Below are 13941 nucleotides of genomic sequence, written 5' to 3'. Positions count from 1 at the left end.
GATGTGAATGAATGAGATATGATGTGAATGGATGAGATGTGATGGGATGTGAATTAGGATAGATGTGAATGAATGAGATATGATGTGAATGGATGAGATGTGATGGGATGTGAATCAAGATAGATATGAATGAATGAGATATGAGGTGAAATGGATATGATGTGATGTGGATCGGGGTAGATATGAATGGATGAGATGTGAATGAATGTGATGCGATAAAATGTGGATATGGGTAGACACGAGTGGATGAGATGTGATGAGTATAAATGTGGAACGATGTGATGAGATGGAAAATGATGTGATTGGATGAGAATGTATGAAGGACGATGGGAATACATATGATTGGACTTAGATTAACTAATGTGGATTGATGTGGAACAATGTGGAAAGACGAGAGTTTGCTATAGAAACTGAATTTATATGACCTGTTTTTAAATGACTGTTTTATGTCAAGACTGCTGGGGAAGCATTTTGACCGTCTTGTTAATGAGGTCGTGCAGACCTAAGTGATAAATATGCAACAGCTGACAGAGAGTCAATGGAGGATGTCTCGCGTAGCACAGTCGATCGAGGTCTCGACCAGCCTCGATTCAATTTAAATGGTGAGGTTCCGGTACGATGGATGAGGGACCAAAGAAGCGGCCTATGAGTGAAGGGCTAGGTGACCTGTGCGAAGGATCCTAGAGGGTGCTGACCATACGGTGCTCGGGCTCTAGGTCATCGAAGATACCCACGCGTGTGTCGAGAAAGATATTGGAACAAGGAGTAAGAGTTGTTTTCTAAACTCGGGCATGGATCTGGTTGATTGACCTTGCTGGTCCTCAAACGGATGAGTCCATGGTTCTTTTATATGGATTTGTTGGTTTATCTTGTTGATCTTCAACGGAGAGCCCATCTGGATTTTTATACATGAATATATTTCCGGGTACTATGATGCCCTGCGTGGACAAGTGGTGAGCAATCTGGTTGCCAATGATGCCATAGGTACACCGATGAAGGAATGATCCGAAACTAGAAATCAACCGGATATTTTGGAGGATTATGATCAGTGATACTATGATTTCATTAAAAGATTGTTTTAAAGTTAGCTAAATCTGTGAAACAGGCAATTTCATATTGGGTGTGTAAGTGGTGTGACTATCTTGAAGTTTGCATGAAGCACCGGCTAGGGGACCTTGGAACTCTTTTCCCTAGTACCCGGGATAAAACAACCATGGAACTGGATGGGGCTAGGCTAGACTGATGGATCCCTAAAATGAGACTCAATTCTGTTATGGTACGATAGATGAAGTAAATCCTGGACAGTCCTTGTTCTATGGAAAAGAATCAACGGCTGTGCCTCTCGATGAGGAAAAAAGCGTTGGTCTCTATGATCCAAGTGCAAGTCTTTTCCTTGATCTAACCATGTGACTTACGGGTTTGGTCGGATCAGTTTGGTTAGTGATGACCTTGACTATGTTAGAATAAAAATATTCCATGGAGGAATTTCCCGTGCTTTCTGGGCGAGGGAAGTTTTTTCCGGGTTCGATTTTGGAAGAACCAAAGGATTAGTCTCTTGTCCAGATATCCGTGGGTGAGGCATCGTGTGAGGCTCTGTCCCACGCAAGAAGTGCTACTTCTGCTACTACTAGCACCCCCAAATTCCTTGTGTGGAGGGGGCAAGGATCTTTCAGCTGTTATTAGAGCGAATTGGCTAAAGTGGATCAACCGAGAAGCAAGAAATGTCAAAAATTTAGGAAGGACTAGCAAAAGATTGTAATTGTGTGATGAAATTCATACAAATTGATATTCAGAATTAAAATTCATCAATTGGTAATTGGGTCTTCAGATAGAAGTACCACAATTGTATGGAATCCTTGACTTGCTTGAGGCCTAGATATGATGGTATTTATGTTATAATTCCAAGGACCGTGACTATCCGTATATACCGTGGGTATAACTGCAGCTCTTTACTGACAATCCGTATATACCATGGGTATAACTGCAGCTCTTTACTGACAATATATACGAGTAAATCTAAGACATTGAAATTATAAGCAAAAATGCTATCGAGATAATGAATTCGAATGCTGGTTCATATGATTTTAGAATTCTAGTTGAGAATTGATGAGTTGATTTGGATTCTGATTGAAAGATAATGATTCTTGAATTCTAGTTGAAAGAAGATAAGTTGAATTCTAGTTGAAAGAAGATAAGTTTAACAAAGCCACAATGAGGATGAATTGGACGAATCTGAGTGATGATGATAATAACTGGAATGATGATTGTGACTTCAGCAAATCACTATGAGGTTAGTGGATTGTGCTGACAGATTGCTATTGTTGACCTTGACCCAGTGACTAGTTAAGGGATGACAAATTGAAAACCTGAATAACTGAAATTCCCATGGAGGAATGTTCAGATGAAATTTTCTATCTAATGGACCATTACTGTGTTAAGAATATGAATGAATTATTCTTTGATAATGAGTTTTATATGTTCTTATGTTAGAAGGGATCTTTATCCCAGGATTTTGTGGGAGATTGACTAATCTAAAGAACCCTAGAATCAGTTGGATCTAAAGTCGGATTTGAATTATAAATAAAGGGACTTAATAAGAATTTTTGTATTGATAGGGTCATGGATCAAGGTCATCGTGGTAGGAATGATAGCCCCCAACTCGACGAGGAAGAGCTTGACTTGGATGTTCATAAAACTCTTCATAGATTGCAGCCTGGACCTTTCAAGGGTGAAGGGAAAAACTTGGGCGAGGCTATGGAGAAGTGGATCGAAGCAATGGAAGAGTACTTCAATGTCACTGGGTACAATGAGAAGAGCAAAATGGCTCTTGCAAGGCTGAACATAGTAGAAACAGGCAGAGTGGCATGGAGAAACCACTGCGAGACAAACCGCCTGGATCGGAACACTCAAACATGGAATGATCTCAAAATTTACCTAAGGAAGAGATTCTATCCTCCCGGCTTTTTGGAAACCAAGATGAACGAGTTCTTAGAGTTAACCCAAGGGAGCAGAACTATTGAAGTGTATCACCAAGCGTTTGCTCTCCTCCTCAAATACTCAATGAAGAACAGCTGATTGGCCAGGTTCATTCATGGATTCAACGAACCTTTGAATATCCTAGTGAAGAATGCCAAGCCAGTTTCCATGGCCGAAGCAGTGCGGATGGCAAAGGATTTCGCCAAGGCCTTTGATGTCAAGGTCTCATCGAAGCTAACACCATCATCTTTCAAAAGATTTCTAGCTTTAGAAGGTGATTCCAACCTTCCACCGCCTAAGAGACAACAAGGCTAAGCTCAAAATATGGAAAGTTTCAGAATGGAAGAAAGGTTCCTTTCCCGGAACTCAACTTTAGAAGTTCCACCCTTGAACAAGGAAGTGAAATGCTATAACTGTCAAGGATTTGGACATCGCAGTATGGATTGCCCAAATCCTTTTGGATCAAGGTTTTCGAGGTGGGGAAATCAAGGACCAAGATTCCAGACTCCAGCTCCTTCCTTCTAGAGTAATCAGGTTCCTTTCCACCAAAATCAAGAAAATCCCAGAGGTAGACCCTCTAAACCAACCCGCAGTTTCAATCCAAAGTAATGCAAGACCTCTGCCTCACAATAGGGGAAGTCGAAGAGAGATGTTCCCAAATCGGCCATCCACTTCCAAGGCAGTAACGCTGGAAGCAATTGAAGAAGATGAAAGAGATCATACTCCACCTGCGAGATAAGGACATCTCGCATTTTTCAAGTAGGAGAGGATATAAGATTCCTCCTCAGCCTGAATAATGAATAAGCCTTTACTTCAATCCCCTATAATCATTCCCTATTTTTGAATACAAAAAAATATTATTTTTCCTTGTTTTTGCCTAGAGAGATAAAAAATTCAAGAGAGTGGTAATTCAATATTGAGATATTTTTGGATAAACAAATTCTCCTAATATCAAAAATATGTTTCCCTGAAATAGAAAATCAAAATAAATTTTTCAAGGTGCATTAAGAATCAATTAAAAATGATTTAAAAGACAGCCTAATGGTCAAGATTTTTTGTTTTGGATTATGGTCCAATTAAGGTTCCTGTGGGCCAATAAGATTAATCCAAGTGTTGGGATGATATAAATCTAATGAATAAAAGAAAATACCCAAAAATGAGTAAATGCCCACATAAGATGAAGAGTTGACTGAGTACAAGATTAATTAGTTAAAAACTATGAGATATTACTAAAAAATGAGATATTTTTGAGTAATCGTACAATTTTGACACCTTAGTAAGGAGGGGGGAGTGCCTATTTCACACATGTGAATGAGTTTTAAATTCAAAAATATTAAGATATTTTTATCTCTCCTCTCTCCTAGATCAAACTGGATTAAAAAGGGAGCTAAACTGGTCCAAATCTTGTTCAAATTCAGCCAAACCAGCCAAACTGAAGCTAGAAAATTCTAGAATTTAGTTGGACTCACTTAGTGGCCTCCCTTACTTATAAATAGACCCTCATTCTTTTGTATTCTTATCTGTGAACTAGACCATGCCAATATTACATTAGAATAAGCATATTTTCTATTATCCCCTAAAAATACTCTACAATTTGGAGAGATTGGAGTTTCACTCTCTCTTCAACCTTCCTTGGAGCTTTCCTCTCAACATACTAAGCAATTGATTGAATGGGGGCCTCTTCTGAGAATAGAGAAGCAAGCAAAACAAGAGGTAAGATGTGACTTTATGGTTTTTTCTCTCCTATTCTAAATGATTTTCACTTCTCAATCCCTCTCAAGCTTGAGAAGTATTCAAATGAATGGTTTTTCAATGCAAATGAAGCTCTCTAATGAATTCTAATGATTAATCAATTTAGGATATTTTTTAAGTATATCTCTCTCTCTCCCAAAGAATGGTCATTCCTATGACCAATTCTCTATTCAAATGATGCTTCTCATGGAGCAATTCTCAATTCTAAAATCAAACTCTATGCTAGTCAAGCTAGAGGCTAAAGAAATGGCTTTTTAATGCTTTTATGATAAAATTATGATTTGAATCCATAAATTGGATTTAGATCTATTGATAGTTACTCTCTCATAAGTGTATTACTAAGTCTTATGATTTCAAAGTTATTAAAAATTATCAATAATAGAGCGAAGCTATGGCAAAATTTTTAGAAATTAACACATAAATCATTTTTATGCATAATGTGAAAAGAGGACTTCCTACCATATTCTAGGATTAGTCATCCTATGTTAAGTGAATAATTCTCGTCATATGATCCATGAAAAACTAATTTTTAATGTTTATGTGTATAAATAGTTAATTAGAAAAAAAGAGAAATTTTTAGTAATTTCATTTTTATGATAAAAGAGGAATTCCCATGATAATGGAGATCCATGTATTTCAATGGAGAAAGAGAAAAATTAGAATATTAAAATAATAGATATTTTATTTAAAAATTAAAGAAGAATTTTAGATAAATTATTTCATGCATGAATAAATTTAAATGATAAAAGAGAAATTCCCATCATATTGGAATTCAATCATTTAAATGAAAAAAGTGGAATTCTTTTCATATTAGGATTAATGGATATTTTTATTTAATTTTTAAGAGAAATTTTAGTTAAAATTATTTTATGCATGTATAAATTTAAATGATGAAAGAGGAATTTCCATCATATTTGGAATTCATTTAAATAGAAAAAGAGAAATTCTTGATAAATTTATTTGATGATAAAAGAGAAATTTCCATGACATTTAGAATTCAAGCAATTAAATGTAAAAAGAGGAATTCCCATGATATTTGAGATCCATGAAATTAAGTGGGGAAAAGAGGAATTTTTAGTATAATTCAGTTTATGAATATTTATCAAAAGTAAAAATATGGGTAGAATTGATTTTTGTAAATCCCATGAATTCTTTTATTCAAAAGAGGAATATTGAATACAATTCATTTGAGAAATTGAGAAATAATATAGAAATAGTCGTCGAGAGAAAGAACCTTTATCTAAGCCAAACAATTGGCAAAAATTTAGAAAAAGTCTCATTATCAGTAGGAAAAGCTACTAAATTTTAATAAGATGTGAATGGGATGCGATAGATGTGAATGGATGTGATAAGAAGTAAATGGGATACGATAGGATGTGAATGGATGTGATAAATGTAAATGAGATGCGATAGGATGTGAATGGGATGCGATAGGATGTGAATGGATGTGATAAGATGTAAATGGGATGCGATAGGATGTGATAAGATGTAAATGGGATGCGATAGGATGTGAATGGATGTGATAAGATGTGAGTCGAGATAAGTATGAATGGGTGAGATGTGATGTGATATGATGTAAATTGGAATAGATGTGAATGGATGATATGTGATGTGAATGGATGTGATGTGATGAGATGTGAATCGAGATAGATGTGAATGAATGAGATGTGATGTGAATGGATGAGATGTGATGGGATGTGAATCAGGATAGATGTGAGGTGAAATGGATGTGATGTGATGTGATGTGGATCGGGGTAGATATGAATGGATGAGATATGAATGAATGTGATGTGATGAGATGTGGATATGGGTAGATGCGAGTGGATGAGATGTGATGAGTATAAATGTGGAAAGATGTGATGAGATGGAAAATGATGTGATTGTATGAAGGATGATGGGAATAAATATGATTGGACTCTTGGATTAACTAATGTGGATTGATGTGGAAAGATGAGAGTTCGTTATAGAAACTGTATTTATGACCTAATTTTAAATGATTGTTTTATGTCAAGAATGCTAGGGAAACATTTTGGCCGTCTTGTGAGTGAGGTTGTGGAGACCTAAGTGATAAAGTTGCAATAGCTGACAGAGAGTCAACGAAGGACGTCTCGCGTAGCACGGTCGATCGAGGTCTTGACCAAATGGTGAGCTTCCGGTATGGTGGATGAGGGACCAAGGAAGCAGCCTATGAGTGAAGCGCTAGGTGACCTGTGCGAAGGATCCTAGAGGGTGCTGACCATACGGTGCTCGGGCTCTGGGTCGCCGAAGATACCCACGCGTGCGTTGAGGAAGATATTGAAACAAGGAGTAAGAGTTGTTTTCTGAATTCGGGCATGGATCTGGTTGATTGACCTTGCTGGTCCTCAACGGATGAGTCCATGGCTCTTTTATATGGATTTGTTGTTGATCTTACTGATCTTCAACGGAGAGTCCATCTGGATATTTATAAGTGAATATATTTTCGGGTACTATGAGCTAAGAACTATGAGCTATGAGCTATTGAAAAGGCCCCTGATGAGTGGACAGGTGGTGAGCATTCTGGTTGCCAATGATGCCATAGGTACACCGATGAAGGAATGATCAGAAACTATTTTCGGGTACTATGAGCTAAGGACTATTGAAAAGGCCCCTTAGTGGACAGGTGGTGAGCGTTCTGGTTGCCAATGATGCCATAGGTACACCGATGAAGGAATGATCAGAAACTAGAAATCAATCGGATATTTTGGAGGATTATGATCAGTGATACTATGATTTCATTAAAAGATTGTTTTAAAGTTAGCTGAATGTGTGAAATAGGCAATTTCATATTGGGTGTTTAAGTGGTGTGACTATCTTGAAGTTTGCATGAAGCGCCGGCTAGGGGGCCTGGGAACTCTTTTCCCCTGGTACATGGGACAAAACATAACCAAATTCCTAAAGCGGATTCTATCACTATAGTGGTTGGGCGGTTGGCTAACCCATGGGACTGGATGGGGTTAGGTTGATGGATCCCTAAAATGAGACTCAATTCTATTATGGTACGATAGATGAATCAAATCCCGGATAGTCCTTGTTCTATGGAAAAGAATCAACGGTTGTGCCTTTCGATGAGGAAAAAGCGTTGGTCTCTATGATCCAAGTGCAAGTCTTTTCCTTGATCTGACCATGTGACTAACGGGTTCGGTCGGATCAGTTTGGTTAGTGATGACCTTGTGTGAGATCCCACTGCCCCCTCTGTGCACCGCGGACTCCAGTAGATAGCTGACAGCGAAAGTAGCCCTCTCGTGCACGGGGTAGGGTTTCTCACTCAGGGCCTCGTCCTCGAATGTCCGGGCACGAGACTAGGCTGGTGGTCACTCCGAAAACCAAAACCGGGAAAATTTTCCATGCTCGGAAAGCGGGGACGATTCCACCTTTTTGAATTTTTCTTAACGAGTTTTCTAACGAGATCAATTCTAAACTATCCTTCACCTGAATAAACCAGATAGAAGGAAACTGTCACTGATATAATTTGATCATCTGAGTAAATTTCAACGCTTTTTTCCTCATCAAGATCAGGCACAACCATTGATCCACTCAATTGAGAAAATTATCAAGGAATTTAACTAGCTAATCGAAACTTAGCGTAATCCTAAGATTTTTCAGTTTGATTATTAAAACTCCACTGATTCCAGCCTAACCCCATCCGGTCCATGGGTTAGCCACCACCCTGCCTGCAAACAATCGGTAGATCCAAACAAGGACTCACCCACCCATAATTGAAATGCCTTTCTTATCTTTAGCTTTAGAAAATAGATACACACACACTCCTCTTTAAAACTTAAAAAAAACAATCCATTGACAAAACAATTTACTAGTTACACATGTCATACTTCAAAATTTCCATTGAGTCTTTGTTTCTCACAAAACAGTATCACTCTGGACTCTCCATTGAGACCAGCCAGTCATCAACAATGAGATCCAGTAATAGATTACAATAAGTTTCTCGTCATCATACATATATATCTTCCACGACATACGCATGGGTATCCTCGGCACCGCGAGCCCGTGCATCGCCTGGTCAGAACTCTCCAGGATCCTCCTTAGGTGTCATGGCACTTTACTCAGGGACCGCTTTGTCGGCCCTCGTCCATCGTACCGGAAGCGCACCATTTTAACCATACCGAGGGTGGTCAAGACCTCGGTAAGTTTTGTCGCGTGAGCTGTCCCTCGAACACTCCCCGCCAGCTGTTGCAACCGAACTTCCCTTAGATAAACATATATGCCAAATGTTCCCTCCAGCATTCTGGTGTAAGACAGTCTTTTAAGAAAACAGGGTTTCTATGCAAGTTTATAGTTTTGATTTTGTTTGAATACCATGAATAAATCTTAAATCCGTATCCCAATACTTCTAGATCCAGGTCTGAATTCCAAACAGAATTCCTCGAATTCTGTTAACTTGATCCTCAGATCAAAATCATAAGTCTTAACTTAGTTTCAGATTCGGTGGGTGTTTTGAGTGCATTTTTCCTGAACTGAACACATCGTCCTTGATTGAAACGAAGGAATTAGGTCTTGGTCAATAGTATGAATCAGAGTTTAGGTGTGGAAAGGTTCTTCCTAAACTATCTTTCTCGAAAGGTACTAATTTCAATTTCTCTTTTTCTAAATTTCGTTCGATGAATATTTGCTTACAGATTTCTAAAACATGAATAGTTTAATTGAATTTTCTCATTACCATCTTAGTGAACATGAAACGGTAGCATTTCTCCTCACAGATTATCTACTTATTCATTTTTCTAATTTTTACGAAAATTAAATAGAGGATTAAGGAGAACTTATTTAATTATAAAGATTCTATATGCATCTAATTATGCATAAAATCCAATTCTGATGAAAGTCACACTTTTATCATCATTGAAAAATTATTTATGATGAAAATCACTCTTTTAATAAAAAAATATATCTTTTATGTACCCATTTATGCATAAAAATCATTTATGATGAAAATCACACTTTTAATATTAAAAAAATATTTTTTATGCATACTTTTATGCATACAAATCATTTTTGATAAAAGTAACACTTTTATAATAAAATAAATTTCTTTTATGCATACTTCTATGCATGAAAATCAAATATGATAAAAGTAACACTTTTATATATAAAAAAGTAATCTTTTATGCATACTTCTATGCATGAAAATCAAATATGATAAAAGTAACACTTTTATATAAATAATAATAATCTTTTATGCATAAAAATAAAATATGATAAAAGTAACACTTTATATAAATAATAATAATCTTTTATGCATACTTTTATGCATGAAAATCAAATATGATAAAAGTAACACTTTTATATAAAAAATAATAATCTTTTATGCATAAAAATCAAATATGATAAAAGTAACACTTTTATAATAAAAACATAATCTTTTATGCCTAAAAATTCCATTTTGATGAAAGTAACACTTTCATAAGAAAATTATTCCTTTGTGCATAAAAATCTATTTTGATGAAAGTAACACTTTCATAATAAAAGAAAATTATTCCTTTATGCATAAAAATCTATTTTGATGAAAGTAACACTTTCATAATAATAGAAAAATTATTCCCTTATGCATAAAAAAATAATAATCAATATGCATCTTTTATGCATGAAAATGACACTTTTAGAGTATAGAATTAATAGGAATTACTCTTTTAGCATAATAAAAGATAATTCTTATTTCCAAAAATTTCACCATAACCTCCTTTGTATGGTTGACCATTTTTCAATTTTTCCTACTTGATTTTGTCATAAAAATTAACTCTAATTGATTTAAAGTAATCTATACTAATAAAAATTCACTTATAAAAGAGAAAACATTATAAAAGTTCAATTCCATCAATTATCACTTAGCTAGGATAAAGAAGGATTGATTTACTAGAGAAGAGAGGGGAATGCCACTATTAGAGGTTTAGCAAGTGAAAAACATTATTTCTCAAAATTTTAGGCAATTTGCTTTGTTACGTAAATTTTACAACAGCGCTCTGATACGAATTGTGAGATCCCACGGCCCCCTCCGCGCACCGGACTCTGGTAGTAGCTGACAGTAGAAACAGTCCCCTCATGCACGGGGCAGGGTTTCTCACTCCAGCCTAGTCTCGTGCCCTCGAATGTCCGGGCACGAGACTAGGCTGATGGTCACTCCGAAAATCGAAACCGGGGAAATTTTCCATGCCCGAAAATCGAAACCGGGGAAATTTTCCATGCCCGAAAAGCGGGGACGATTCCATCTTTTTGAATTTTTCTTAACGAGTTTTCTAACGAGATCAATTCTAAACTATCCTTCACCTGAATAAACCAAATAGAAGGAAACTATCACTGATATAATTTGATCATCTGTGTAAATTTCATCGCTTTTTTCCTGATCAAGATCAGGCACAGCTGTTGATCCACTCAATTGAGAAAATTATCAGGGAATTTAACTAGCTAATCGAAACTTAGTGTAATCCTAAGATTTTTCAGTTTGATTATTAAAACTCCATTCATTCTAGCCTAACCTCATTCGGCCCATGGGTTACGGCCCATGGGTTAGCCACCACCCTGCCCACTGGAATCGATAGATCCAAACAAGTACTCACCCACCCATAATTGAAATGCCTTTCTTAACTTTCGCTTTAGAAAACAGATATGCACACACTCCTCTTTAAAACTTAAAAAAAAACAATCCATTGACAAAACAATTTACTGTTTACACATGTCATACTTCAAAATTTCCATTGAGTCTTTGTTTCTCACAAAAGAGTATCACTCTGGACTCTCCATTGAGACCAGCTAGTCAACAATGAGATCCAGCAACAACAGATTACAATAAGTTTCTTGTCATCATACATATATATCTTCCATGACATACGCATGGGTGCCCTCCTTGACACCGCGAGCTCGTGCATCGCCTGGTCAGAACCCTCCAGGATCCTCCTTAGGTGTCCTCGCACTTCATTCAGGGATTGCTTTGTCGGCCCTCGTCCATCGTACCGGAAGCGTATCATTTTAACCATACCGAGGCTGGTCAAGATCTCGGCAAGTTTTGTCGCGTGAGCTGTCCCTCGAACACTCCCCACCAGTTGTTACAATCGAACTTCCCTTCAATATATATGCCAAATGCTCCCTCCAGCATTCTGGCGTAAGACAGTCTTTTAAGAAAACAAGGTTTCTATGCAAGTTTATAGTTTTGATTTTGTTTGAATACCATGAATAAATCTTAAATCCGTATTCCAATACTTCTAGATCCAGATATGAATTCCAAACAGAATTCCTCGAATTCTGTTAACTTGATCCTCAGATCAAAATCATAAGTCTTAACTTATTTTCAGATTCGGTGGGTGTTTTGAGTGCATTTTTCTTGAACTGAACACATCATCCTTGATTGAAATAAAGGAATTAGGTCTTGGTCAATAGTCTGAATCAGAGTTTAGGTCTGGAAAGGTTCTTCCTAAACTATCTTTCTCGAAAGGTACTAATTTCAATTTCTCTTTTTCTAAATTTTGTTCGATGAATATTTGCTTACAGTTTTCTAAAACATGAATTTGGGGAATAAAATAATCATTTTTCTCAATCTCCGACTTCGATAGTTTAATTGAATTTTCTCATTACCATCTTAGTGAACATGAAACGGTAGCATTTCTTCTCATAGATTATCTACTTATTCATTTTTTTAATTTTTGCAAAAATTAAATAGAGGATTAAGAAGAACCATTATTTAATTATAAAGATTCTATATGCATCTAATTATGCATAAAACTTGATTCTGATGAAAGTCACACTTTTATCATCATAGAAATTTTTTTTATGATAAAAATCACTCTTTTAATAAAAAAATATATCTTTTATGTACCCATTGATGCATAAAAATCATTTATGATGAAAATCACTTTTTTAATATTAAAAAATATCTTTTATGCATACAAATCATTTATGATAAAAGTAATACTTTTATAATAAAATAAATTTCTTTTATGCATACTTCAAATATGATAAAAGTAACACATTTATATAAATAATAATAATCTTTTATGCATACTTTTATGCAAAAAATCAAATATGATAAAAGTAACACTTTTATATAAATAATAATAATCTTTTATACATATTGCATGAAAATCAAATATGATAAAAGTAACACTTTTATATATAAAAAAATAATCTTTTATGCATAAAAATCAAATATGATAAAAGTAACACTTTTATAATAAAAATATAATAATTTATGCCTAAAAATTACATTTTGATGAAAGTAACACTTTCATAAGAAAATTATTCTTTTGTGCATAAAAATCTATTTTGATGAAAGTAACACTTTCATAATAAAAGAAAATTATTCCTTTATGCATAAAAATCTATTTTGATGAAAGTAACACTTTCATAATAAAAGAAAATTATTCCTTTATGCATAAAAATCTATTTTGATGAAAGTAACACTTTCATAATAATAGAAAAATTATTCCCTTATGCATAAAAATAATAATAATCAATATGCATCTTTTATGCATGAAAATGACACTTTTAGAGTATAGAATTGAAAGGAATTACTCTTTTAGCATAATAAAAGATAATTCTTATTTCCAAAAATTTCACCATAACCTCCTTTGTATGGCTGAGCATTTTTCAAATTTTCCTACTTGATTTTGTCATAAAAATTAACTCTAATGGATTTAAAGTAATCTATACTAATCAAAATTCACTTATAAAAGAGAAAACATTATAAAAAGTTCAATTCCATCAATTATCACTTAGCTAGGATAAATAAGGGTTGATTTACTAGAGAAAAGAGGGGAATGCCTTTTATAAAATGAGGCATAATATCATTTGCAAGATAGGCAAGACAAAAATCATGAAATTCCAAGTGCACCTCCCAGGGCAAAACCACTTGCATCAGTTACTACCTCAAAGGATAGAGAGAAATCTAGCAGCTTCAGAATGGGATTGGTTACCAAGGCGGTCTTCAGCTTATCAAAAGCACTCTGGCACTTGGCAAACCACTGAAATGGGGTATTCTTTTTGAGAAGATTAGTCAGGGGAGAAGCTATGAGAGCATACTTCGGTATAAAAATTCTATACCAACCAGTCAATCCTAAGAATCCTCTGACTTCTTTCACTATCTTTGGTTCAGGCCAATCTATGATTGCTTGGACTTTCGCAGAATCTGGAGAAATTCCATCTTTTGATAGTAGAAAGCCTAAGTATTCAACGTGGTCGACAGAGAAAGTG

Source organism: Cibotium barometz, chromosome 17 (genome assembly GCF_041138505.1).
Source record: "Cibotium barometz isolate CiBa-2024 chromosome 17, ASM4113850v1, whole genome shotgun sequence".
NCBI lineage: Eukaryota > Viridiplantae > Streptophyta > Polypodiopsida > Cyatheales > Cibotiaceae > Cibotium > Cibotium barometz.
The sequence above is the reverse complement of the archived record's forward strand: the minus strand, read 5'-3'. Positions refer to the sequence as shown.